Raw genomic sequence first — 9,705 nt, 5'->3', positions numbered from 1 at the left:
GAAACCGGGGCTGGCCTTCCAGTGTAGGGCGGTTGCACATGTCCCCAGATAATTTCTATTATACTCAGTCCATGACGTCAGAGTAGTGAGGCCTGCGGGCCAGTTGGCGCTATACACAAATTTAATAGAATAGAGTGAGTAATCATTAAGACCGGCTTACATGATGGGGTGCAAATCATTTTCTAAAACAACACTGAGGAGTAAAATCATGCCCTCGCTTCACAGGAAACACTCCGCGTCTTTACCTCACTTACTTGCACCAAAGCTCAGCGCACGGTGTATACCGAGCTGAGGCCGCCAACAGCACACCACCTCTCCTGCTCTCCTTCTCCCCTCCTCCCGACTAACCCCACCCGCCCTCCTTCTTGTTTACAGATCCACCAGAGCGCCTGGGGACCAATTCCGTTGGTGACGGTGCGCTATATAAGTACCTTTAACATAACATAACATTAATATCATTGATCGAAGTGAGTTGTGCGGATGCGCATGTTGTTAAAAGCACTGTTTGCAACTTTGATGACACTATTGGCAGTCGAGGTCCAGTACATGGATACATGGAGGCATAAACCCTAGGAGGAGGGTGACACTTCATTACTATTTTGTGGGGACAAATTAAACCATGAGGATTGGAAGGTTAAAGACCCCCAAGTTCCAAGACCAGGAAAGGTGGCCATGTTACGAGGAAGTAAAAGGATGTGATAGGTCTGGTGTACACCCTTCCTGACAGTTTGTATTATCCACTTCATAGTCCTGATCCTGATTAAAAATCTGTGGCATTCTGCAATTGTGGTTGTGTCAACAGGTTTCTGCCTCCCTGTCCCCATACCTGTGTTGTAGGTTTCCATAATCGTTTTTTAGAGGAATAGCGTTGTTTTCTGTGCTCATTTGAGAGTTAATCGGTATGTGGCTCTACTTCTGTATAAGTACTAGATATCCCATCCCATACTAGAGATAATATACCTTACGGACAATTCCTCCGCATCCGGAGGAATTGCACCTCGATTGTGGACTACAAATGCCACTCGGAAGCCCTCTCTGCACGTTTACAAGCTAGAGGCTACCCAAAAAAACAACTTGCACAGGCCAGGAAACGAGCCCGGTATACCAATCGAGACATTCTCATCCATCCAGAACGGGAAGACCTCTCGCCCACTGAGACCCGCATGACATGTGTGGTAACGTTTGGCACACATATGGCACAATTAAAGAAAATTGTCAAGAAACACTGGCATATAGCACGTTTGAACCTACCGGACGAACAGCCCGCGAGGTTCGCCTTTAAACGTGCCAAGAATATAAAAGAACATTTGGTACACTCTCTTTACCAACCAGATACCACATGTGGCAGTTCCCGCACACTTCGTCCCCTACAAGGTCACCACCCATGCGGCAGTTGTGTCGCGTGCAAATTCACAAAGAAGATGAAAACCTTCTCAATCAGTGCACGACAATGGATCCTCAGAGATCTGTCCAACTGTAAAAGCCACAACGTGATCTATTGTATTGAGTGCCCGTGTGGCCTCATGTACACAGGCCAGACCACCCGGGCAGTCAGCACTCGTATTTCGGAACACCATTCTAAAATCAGATGTAAAAATCTGACAGCTCCCTTAGTGGAGCATTATCTGACTATGAATCACACCCCCAACGACATCTTGTGGTGGGTGGTGGAAAAAGCGAAAGGCGGGCCGGATATCCAACACAGCCTTCTAAAAAAAGAATCCAGATGGATCCACCGCCTAGACACATACTACCATGGCCTGAATGAGACTTTTTAGCCCCTCATTTAAGCCACTTCACCAATGAGGAGTTTGTTGCCCTGTACCTCATAATGCACCCCACTTGGCTGCACTCTCCCTACACCCCGGACACGTTGCACCACCACATGTGCAATGTGTCCTCAACGGGCTTTTTCAGCCCCTGTGGACTTGCATGTTAGCAGCCACACCCACTGGGGCGGTGGTACACTACGCACTAGGACTCTTGCCCATGTGCCCCGCTACCACTATCCAGTTTTCTATGTCCCCCACACCATTGTGTCGGGACTTATTATCATTACCTTTTTCACATTAATCAGTCTCGAGGGACGAGATTCTGCCTCACCATGAGCAGCTGTCTAGCCATTACAGACCCGAACTGTCCCTCTCGGGTAACCATGGTTACTAACATATCAACAAACCTGCGAGAATGCGCTTCCGCAAACTCGCTCGACTACGCTTCCGTGTCACAGGGGATTGGGCAGCGTCACGGAGCTTCGGGCTCCGTGCACACGTGGTTGCTAGGGATGCCGGTTCTTCAACAACGGCACCCAGCGCTCGCGCCACCATTGAAAAGGCGCATTCGCGGTCACCGCCGGTCGGACAGCGTTTTCCCCCATGCACAGATGGACTGTCTGAGCCGTCTGACAAGGTATTTATACCACTGCTTTTCAGTTTGTCTAGTTGGGCACTAATGCACATCGGGTGACGTAATTGGTCCATTCGTAGCTCACCCAAGCAACCTTCTGCATTCCCAGCACACGGTTACGGACATTATGCCTGCATACACCATAAGGACGTCAGGAGTTACATTAATTCCCTCTTTACCCACACCATGACGCGAACGCCACTAGTGCACCCTGCTAGCCCGTTACTGTTCATATGACTTTGGTGAAATCTCTCGCCTCACATTTATGTCTCCTCTACACAGCATGGAAAGCACATGTAACTTATTCATCAACTGTTACATTGACAGTTAGCCTTGGTTTCCCACCTCACTTTGGGTTTTTCTTCTCCTTCCCTGTCCCGGACCTCTCTAGGACTCGCTTCAGCAAATAGCCAGCTGTTTTGAAGAAATTCAACACTTCAACTTTAACTTACTCATCACCCAGTGATTCATCACTTTCGGACCTGCAGGTACTTTCCCTATGTATCTGATTTACCAAACAATGGCATTTGCCCGCAGGACACTCCAGTCAGTAGTGAGGGTCGCACAACAGCTCCCATTGTACCACTCTATTTTCTCTTTGTCCTCTACACAGAACCACGCTGTAGACCACGACTACTGCCTTGGGCCCGCACACTCTCCAGCAGGACCCATTCGAGGACCTTCCTTGCTCAGCCCCACGCCCTCTAGTGATCGAAAACTGAGATTTTGGGATATATAGCACCGGCAGGTAAGCCGCCGGCATGGTGTTTTGAGAACCTGTGTATTATCACTTATGCCCTATGATTATTGGCATCCCACAAAATTACTCACTGGAGTTCTCTATACACTTTGCAGGGTCGCCCCTACCGAGCCCTGATGAAGGCAGACGCTACTTTACTGCACATCCGCCAAAACGTGTAACAATCCGGGAACACCTGCGTGTAATGGTTCCCGTTTGAACCAGACTCTGTTTATTCAGTCTCTGCCACGTTGGCTTTAAAGATATCTTGTTTTCCATAGGACCTTGGAACATATATTGTTATAACTAGAAGAAATACTGAACCTGACTAGGAAACTCTCCACTAATCAGGACACCTTGAAAATTGGGCAATGATATAGCCCCCTTTGCCTTTATTTTGGCCTTTGGATTCATTCACAAAGTACCTATGTGTCCACACGAATGTGTATATTATTATACAATAATGAAATATTTGTTGAGATTTATCTGTATACTAACAATACAGCATTTTATGTTCACTTTGTTGTAAATATTACACCTCTCTTTTTTTGTTAACTGATGGTATTATTAATTGTTATTATTTCTTGTATATGTATGTTGTACTTCCCAGCATCTTTTTCTTAAGCTTTATGTACTGTCTGTTTGCATGATTAGCAAATACATTTCTGCTTGCTACTCTTTGTATTCTCTAACTCAGTGAGCGGTTAGCATACCTTTGACCTTATGTTTGGATCTGCTACTCAGCCGACCAACCTTCACACAAAATTGCGGACAGGCCTAGAACCCTGTATCTGTCCAATAGAATAATTACTTGAGCACTGTCCACTAGGAAGGGTACACCCCTTTGTTTACAAGTGCTAATCTTCACCCATCAATTAACACAGACTTTCATGCCAGGGTCCTCATCCCTGGCCACTTGTTACAGGAGGGTCGCTCCGTCTTCTTCTTGCTGGGCAACAACTTATATAAGAGCTGGAGTCAGAGGTATATTGTCCAGTGCCATTGTTTACATCTGATCATTAGCACAGCGCTGTCCAGTGGCTCCACCGGTCTTAATTCAGACAGAGCTGGTGCGACAGGAAAAAGAACCTTCCTATTTGAGAAAGTTTCTTCTGGGCTCTGACTCGCCAATTCCTGAACTTATTTTTTAGCAACTTACATTCCTGCATTCTGGGCTTGTTAGTAATTCCGCCAGAAAAGGTAGACTTGCATCAACTATCCATTTAGTGATGTTCACTTCGTAAGCAATCATTCCCTTTTCCAGGGCTGTACTGGGCGTCACCACCAGGGGTACAGAGTTGAAAGGCCTGAGCAAAGTAAGGTCTATGAAGAAGTGCGGTGGAAGTGAGGGAACGAGGATGGCAGGAAGAGCTTCCTCAGAACGTTGGCTTGGTTCTGAATTCCAGGCCAAGTTTTGAGCAACCTGATTGGCTACCGCACCCACGCTTACGTAATTTAATTATTTCTTGGGTGTTTTCTACAATAAACACCTTGAGAAAAAAACGATTTGGAGCGCTACCTGGACTACATTCTCTACACCTGCCATTTCAAATAGTCATGCCTCCGGGTGGAACATTTAATGCACCTAAAAGCGAAATTGACCACTTTTGGTTAGAAATTGACAGCACGTGTAACTCACGAATTACAAGCCGGAAATGTTAATTCTCACAAAATGTTTTGGTTTTATTGTTTACGAAAATGTACCAGCTTGAAAAATATAGATATTTTTTTCAAAAACAATGCAAATCATAAAAATAATGTGTGATTTTGTTTCACAAAGAACAAACCAATTAAAAAGCAAAAATGACATTTTTCAAATAACAAGCCGATGCAAAATAAGTGATTTGCTTTTTGCGGATTGAAATGTGATGTAAAATACTCCTTGTTTTATTTAGTGTCAAATTTGAAAATGCTTCCGATGTATGGGGTATTTCGCCATTTGCGAAAAATAAGCTTTTTTTAATTTTGCATGGCTGTGTCTGGTTTTGGTCCTTTGTCACTGGTTGATCTTAATCTGTTGTCTCTCTGGTTACTTGTGATTCCCACCCGTTGTCTCAAGACCTTCCTCTTCAAAGAATGGCTCCTCCCTAACACCCAGGTGCACACACCTCCCACTCGCCATCCTATCCGAGGTGGGGTGATCTGCTCCCCGCTGTTTCCTCCCCTGGTTGCTTGCAGATCCCTTGCAGCTCCCCTCGCTGTGTCCTTCTCCTTATGACTTGTAAAGCACCCGGTGGCTTCCTAAAGCTTGGCCCACTCTCGATAAATATTATAATAATGTCAATAATTGTCTTGTGGAGTCCCTCAGGCTTTGCCGGTTCACTGCTAAGTGACTAAAACCAATATTCTGGAGGTCCAGTATGGATGATAATGACGGCTCCTCATTCTGGCCCACAGTCAATGAGTTGCTCTCCTGTTTCTGGCTTGTGGCTCAAGACTGGACCATATTTTCACTCTGTCTTCAGGTGAAGGTGGACATTAGCGCCTGCTTTCTCCAACCGCAGATGCAATGTGAGGTTTTATCCTTTCTTCTCCACCTCAGACCTTGTTCTGCTCATTTGTACTGTGGCAATGACCCTCCTTTGGGTTGCACAGCTGAATTCATGAAGTGCCCCAGATTACACAGAATGCTGCGACCCGGACTTTTGTCTGTTACTCACAGAAAGGCCCTCATCCCTCCTGTTGTGCGTAACGCTCACCCCTGTGCAGCAGTACATTATGTTTGTGATGTGTAACATGATTTAACCCCTTGAGTGCTAAGGAGGAGTATGCTCACCCTTTTTGCATAGACTTCATTAAAACTCAGCAGTTGCCTTTTATGACTGTGGTCTTCTGTTCATTATGAGAAAAGGGAACCAGAACATACCCGGGGGTAACTTGCATTAGGAACCCCCTTAGCCTTACAGGTGCCACAGTATCACCGGGAAACATTTGCTGTGGTTGGAGGGTCAGCACTGGCATTTCCCATCCATCTCTCTGAATAAACACATGAATCACTGATGCTCCTCTGCTGGACACTGTCTTGGTGGAATTTGAGCGATTCTGCATGTGTTGACCGATGATAACGGAGTGCTGGATTGTGTGGGTGGTAGCCTGCTGATACCAGCTTTCTAAATGATTGCGCATAGGGCACTAGTAAACATCTCCTCGGCTCATCAAATAGGGTTTGGGGTTTCGGAGCTTTTGTGAGTTCCCACTGTCCAGCCCAGCTATTTTGAGTGGGTCAAGTTGGGTGATGTGCAGTCATATCCTGCTCCCCGCGGGGTCGATGCTGTCACCCGTGTTATGCCGTCTTTACATCTAGCCACGGAGGGATCATCTCTGCTAGACCAGCAGTTGTTATCTGTCTGTGATGGCGGATGCTCCGGGACTTCCTGGATCAGACTATGGACAGGATTGAATAGCATCTTCTCAAATGTAACCCTTCCAAGGCCCAGTCCCTACTCTTTGCAGGTTCAAGCAGCAGAATTACTTTCTGGGAATGGATGCCAGAGTTATCTGTGGATGGGACTGTTCTCAACTTGTCTCCATCGGCTGCCTGGTGGGAGTTGTCCAGTGCTGGGTAATCATGTGACTATTTACTTCCCTCATTATTACCTGTTGACTACTCATAAAGCCTAAACAATGCAGCAAAATAGCAACTTCAAGGTGCTGTGACGAATCAACTTCTGGGACACCAGTGGTCCAAGGATGAATATCGGTTTCTAAACCATCAATCAGCCTCACACCTCTAGTACACCAGAAGGGATCCGAACAGATTGGAAACACAAGCAAATTATCAACCTCCTTGTACAAATTTGGTAACGTGGACGGAACGACAGGCTTATCTCTGCAAGGTCATGGATCGTTGGTTAGTTGCAACACAGCAAAAACACAATTATTACCCAATGATAAAGGGGACTGTCCAGTCAGGTTCAAACAACATATGTATTTTATTATTATCACAACAGACAGTTCTAGCAACACTACAAACTAGAACCCACCCTGTAAAGGAATGCAGAGGACAGACAGTTTCAAAGAAGGAAAAGTGATTCACTTTGGATACTGACAGGAGGGTAGTCAGCAAAGTAATTAATCACAATAATTCCAGGATACTTGATTTCAGCACAAAGGGAGCAATGGGTTGTAAACTGTCACAAGAGGCCTTCGGAGAAGGACCAGGGGGACAGAGCCACAATGTACGTTGAGCTTGTAGGTGTTCTTTCCGGTCTTTCTGGTCGACAGAGTAGAGTCGGTTTCAGGGGGCTTTGCAGATTCTGCAACAGAGTTCAAGATGGGAGACAGCTGTGGATATCAGACAGCAGGCAGTTCAGCGAGCGAGGCTGGATGTACGGCTGCAGGCTGGCCTACATGGCAGCTCAGGGTCAGGAATTGTCTCAGTGCTGGTCCGTGGGTCTGAAGCACAGGTCGAGGCGTCTCAGATGGTGTGAGCGACTGCGGCGTAACAACAGTCAGCGGATTAGTAGGGTTGTAGCTCAAGGGTCTCGACTGGCTCGAAAATGTCCTTTAAGGCTGACGTCGGTGGAGGCTCCTTGATGCACTCCTCTTAGCTTCTTCCCCGGGCTTGTGTCACCCTTTAAGGCCGACAGCACAAAGCTGAGGAGAGTGTTGCAGGCAACTGCCTTGTCCTTGGTTTGGTTCAGAGACTCTTTGGCACTTCCCATCTGGGAATCTTGATGCAGAGTTTAGTAGTGCATGCTGCGTGCTGGCTGGGTACCAGTTCTGGAGCTGCTGGTGGTTCCTCTGGATTCAGTATCTCCCTCTGTTCACTGGGAGATGTTTAGGGGAGGGATCTTGCTTCCCCTCTTGGAAATCCTGGTCTTTCTTGCTGAGTTCTTCTTGTTACTCCTGTGAATTCTTCAGATGATCTGCCCAAAAGAGAGGCTCAGCCCTTGTTTAAGGCCAAATGGGCCACATTGATTGGTGTAGGCTAAGCCTACCTTAATGAACCAATCCTGGGTCCCCACCAACAATCTCTTGTATACCTGAGGTCATAACCAGAGTACCTTGCAACAGAAAAGTTAAAACTGTGAAAACATGTAATACTAAGTCCCACCCATCTTCCTGTCTGTTGTGGATCAAAGCATCTCGCTCGTTAATTGAGTTCTCTGTGGTTCCTTATTAAAGCGGCACGTCTCCCTTGAAGCTGCGGAGAGAACATACTTTCTTTCCCCATCAATCCACATGCTCGTACCTTCTGAATGGGGTCCCCCTGCTGGGGTTGCCTACTGTAAACACATAGTCCCAGACATGACAGGTCACTGCCATTGATAGTGAGAGGCGGGAGCTGGCTTCAGGTTGCCACAGTGCATACTAAAGGTTTTTGGTGTTTGCTGTCTCTTTTGTTAGTCCTGCGACCAGGCCTCCCGTGTGTCTGCTTGAATTAACTCTGATTATTATGCTAATCTGCCACCAGCTGGTAACAAAGGACAGGGCGGATCCATGGAGCCTTTGTTAGTTTATTAGACTGTCATGGCAGGAGGAAAGTTTTGCCTTGCCCCTTCTGAGATGCCTTGATGTACTCTTGGCTGTCATATTCCAACTAAATATGACAGGGGGATGGCGCCTATAGACTGTGTCCACTCAAAGTACACAGATCTATGTGGATGTCGTGCATTGAGTATAGGAAATGTGTGTGGTTTACCCCCACACATTTTCCACAGTTTGATCTACCATCAGTCAATTTCATTTAAATTCGTGAAGATGGTCAAATTCCTCACACGCACTCAACAGTACATTACAACATTAAGACATAAACCTATAATAAATGATAACAGTAAATATAACAGCTGCACATTTCAACAGACAGTCCATAGAGAATACAGTGGGATAGAAGGAGAGTGAGCACAGCCATGGAAGTCATGCTTCACCAAACCCTACGTTGTATTGTCCAACATGCGCACTCTTGTAAACTTACTTGAGCCTTCCAGTCCTGATTTGGGCAACTCAACTTCAGCAGGACGTCCCGCCTCCGCCCTTGTCCCACTGAAGGTAATCCTCCATTCAGCTGCCCGGCTGGCAATGTGTCTGATGAACTTTGCGCATCTGACTCCTCTTTTGAGGCATTTCAGTCAGTTGCCACAAGCCTCCCGCATTATCTTTGAGCTCGGGGGCTTGACCTACAAAGAAATACATCTTAAAAACTCCACCACCTATCTGACTGAAGATGTTAAGAATTCTGCAGGCATTTTTGTAATTGGTTATTTATAACATGCTTAATACCTAGAGGTTTCCTAGCATGGAACGGGGGATCGAACCTGTGTTGCTCCATGTAGTCTTGCTTCCAAGATGAGCGCATTGGCCCTGAGCTATCCTCCCGAGTATGGGGCTACAGAGAAGTAATGATCTGCGTCTAGAGTTTTTGAAGCCCCACGAAACAGAGATGTAGCTTCCACTGTGGGGTCCCTTGGAATTACCTTCCTATTGAGTGAAAGATCATGCAAAGGCGTCTTTATTCCAGGAAAAATGCATCACTATGTGATTTTGTGTTCGGCTACTCCTTCCCGGATCCGGGCTTCTCGTTCTGGAAAGGGAGTTTTACTGTATTCACTGCGTGTTTT

Source organism: Ambystoma mexicanum, chromosome 14 (genome assembly GCF_040938575.1).
Source record: "Ambystoma mexicanum isolate Mex_15411 chromosome 14, UKY_AmexF1_1, whole genome shotgun sequence".
Classification (NCBI taxonomy): Eukaryota; Metazoa; Chordata; class Amphibia; order Caudata; family Ambystomatidae; genus Ambystoma; species Ambystoma mexicanum.
This window is presented reverse-complemented; position numbering follows the sequence as displayed.